Genomic DNA, 3,090 nt, shown 5'->3' on the forward strand with positions numbered 1-3,090 from the left:
CAAAACAATTGCTCATACAGAGGAAGTCCAATAGAAGATCCAAACCAGCATCTCTCCACCTTCTTAAGAATTTGTGATACAGTAAAGTCCAATGGTGTGCATCCAGAAACATATAAATTGCTGCTGTTCCCATTCTCATTGAGGGATAAAGCTACTCAATGGCTTGAAACCTCTCCACAAGGAAGCATCACTAGCTGGGAGGATCTAGTGAATAAATTCTTGGCTAAGTTCTACCCACCTCAAAGGATCATCAGGCTCAAGACTGAGGTGCAAACTTTCACACAGATGGATGTAGAATCTCTCTATGAGGCATGGGAGAGGTACAAGGCTCTGATTAGAAAATGTCCCCCTGAAATGTTTAATGAATGGGACATTCTTCAAAATTTCTATTAAGGGTTGACTCTTAATGTTCAAGAAGCACTAGACCATTCAGCAGGAGGTTCTTTACAATTGATGAAGACAGCAGAGGAGGCTCAAAACCTCATTGATATGGTGGCAAATAATCAATACTTCTTTGCTCATCAAAGACAACACCAACCATCACAAAGGAAAGGAGTGCTAGAATTGGAAGGAGTGAACACCATCCTAGCTCAAAACAAGATAATGCAATGGCAGATTCAACAACAACTTGAGCAGATGGCTAAAAAGATTGATAGCTTGCAAGTTGCATCAGTAAATACAAGCTAACCATCAACTACATGGGGGCAAAATGAAGAAAACCAAGAAGATCAACAGCAGGAACGACCTCAATATGTGCACAACCAAGGCTCAGGCCAAAATGAAGTTTATGGTAACACCTACAATCCATCCTGGAAGAACCATCCAAATCTCAGATAGGGAGATAACCACACCCACAACCAGCAACCGTGGTAGAAAAACTCAAACCAAAACAACTCAAGAAACATAACTTACTCAAACCACGACCAGCAAAACACTAACCACAATCCATACAGAAAACCCCAAAACAACCACCCAAATTCCAGCTATTATCCACCCAATAACTCAGTCACTAACCAAAACAACCATTATCCATATTTCACCCACAAAATAACCCCGCAAATAGTTCAAACAACTTCCAACAACAACCATCTCATTTTACACAACCACAACCAAATCCAGACTCCCAAAGAATCTCTAGTCTAGAGATAATGATGGAGAAACTCATGAAAAATCAAGAGATGGCAAGATAAGATCAGGAAGCAGCACGGAAGGATCAAGCCATAACAAGTAAAAACCAAGAAGCTTCAATCAAAAACCAAGAAGCTTCAATCAGAAATCTTGAGAGGCATATGGAACAAATGGCTAAACGAATTGTAGAGATGGGTGAGAAGCAATCAAATGCATCCCCTAGTGCCACTCAAGACCACCCAAGGGACAAAGGAAAAGCTACAAAGTGGGAGGAGTGCAAGGCAATCAGAGTGGGAAGTGAGAAGACTGGGGAGAAGGAAGCCATCAATCAGGAAGAACACAACAGAGAAGTTCCATAAGAAAAGACAGAAGAGAGAAGAGAAGAGGATAGAAAGACCAAGAATGCAAAAAGCTCAAAGAGAGACAAAAACATCCTTGAGCCACAACTACAAGAGAAGAAGGAAGGGGTGAAGCCATATGTCCCCAAACTTCCATACCCTCAGAGGTTCAAAAAAGAAAACGAGGATAAGCAATACTCAAAGTTCCTGAACATATTCAAGACACTCAGCATCAATATTCCTCTCTTAGAAGCACTTGAACAGATGCCAGTGTATGCCAAATTTATGAAGGAAGTGCTGACAAAGAAAAAGTCCCTAAAAGAAGGACAAATTATTGAGATGACAATGGAATGTAGTGCTATTCTCCAAAGAGAGTTGCCAGAGAAGAAAGATGATCCTGGGAGTTTTTATATACCTTGCACCATAGGAAATATAACAATTGAGAAGTCATTCTGTGATCTTGGTGCAAGCATAAACTTGATGCCTTTGTATCTAATGAGGAAACTCCAAATTGTCGAGCTGAAATCCACACGAATACTTCTTCAAATGGCTGACAAATCCATTCAGCAAGCACTTGGAGTTGTAGAGAATGTGCTGGTAAAAGTGGGAAAATTTCTTCTCCCAGCTGATTTTGTCATCCTAGATATGGAGGAAGACCCTAACACGCTCATCATCCTGGGGAGGCCTTTCCTGACTACGGGCAGAGCATTGATAGATGTTGAAAAAGGGGAATTATTGTTGAGAGTGCATGATGAGCACCTAACATTCAATGTTTTTAAAACCCTGCATGAGCCCACTCAAGAAGAGGATTGTATGAAGGATAATGCCAGGGATCAAAGCTTGAAGGAGGCATTCAATGAGTTAACTCCAAGACTTCTAAATCCATGCTTGAAAGAAGTAGAGATGGTGCAACAAACCAAAGAAATCAAGGAGGAGCTAGATCCAAAACCCCCAGATGAGAACCTCAACACCCCAGATAAAGAACCACCAAAGCATGAATTATCTTCTGAGAAAGAAAAAAAGAAGAGGCCAAAAGGGTGGAGAAACAAGAAAATCCCCACTGAAGGCTTCTCACCAGGGGATAAATTGATGATAAATACCCAACTAATGAAGGTGTGTCCACAATTATCAGAATACTATACTGTGAACCGGATCCTTTCACTTGAACACCTAGAGATCATCAAAGAGGAGACCGGAAGGAAGTTCACAATAAGAGGAGAAAAGCTAAGGCACTATGATTTTTAGCCTCCATGATCAAAGAACAAGATGTCAAGCTAGTGACATTAAAAGAGCGCTTGTTGGGAGGCAACCCAACCAAAGGTAGTTTTCTTTTCCCAACTATTTCAATAAACAAGGCTGAGTAAGTTTACCTGTATTGCAAGGAGCTAAGTTTGGTGTTGCACACCAAAACAATCTAAGGGAGAATGAAAGATGCTAAGTTTGGTGTTCCACCAAAAATTTCATTGAAAAACAAATTTTCACCTTCTGCATAAAGGGTAGCTAGCTCCAAGCAATCAAAGAAACTACTTAACCAGTGTCTATTTTCTAGTTTTTAGTTTTATTGCCTTTAGCAAAGACAAAAGGGTTTCACATATGGTTAATTTGATGCATGAGAAACATTGGC

The 3,090-nt window shown here is 40.4% G+C and overlaps 1 non-coding gene across 1 annotated transcript; it reads right to left on the bottom strand.

Annotated features, from left to right (window-relative positions):
- Positions 1-252: 252 nt before the first annotated feature.
- On the bottom strand, positions 253-356 carry LOC112781118 (small nucleolar RNA R71). The gene has a single exon (XR_003191912.1). It is a non-coding gene; the product is annotated as a small nucleolar RNA R71 (small nucleolar RNA).
- Between the last annotated feature and the right edge of the window lie 2,734 nt (positions 357-3,090).

The sequence above is a fragment of the Arachis hypogaea genome, chromosome 19, assembly GCF_003086295.3.
Source record: "Arachis hypogaea cultivar Tifrunner chromosome 19, arahy.Tifrunner.gnm2.J5K5, whole genome shotgun sequence".
Classification (NCBI taxonomy): Eukaryota; Viridiplantae; Streptophyta; class Magnoliopsida; order Fabales; family Fabaceae; genus Arachis; species Arachis hypogaea.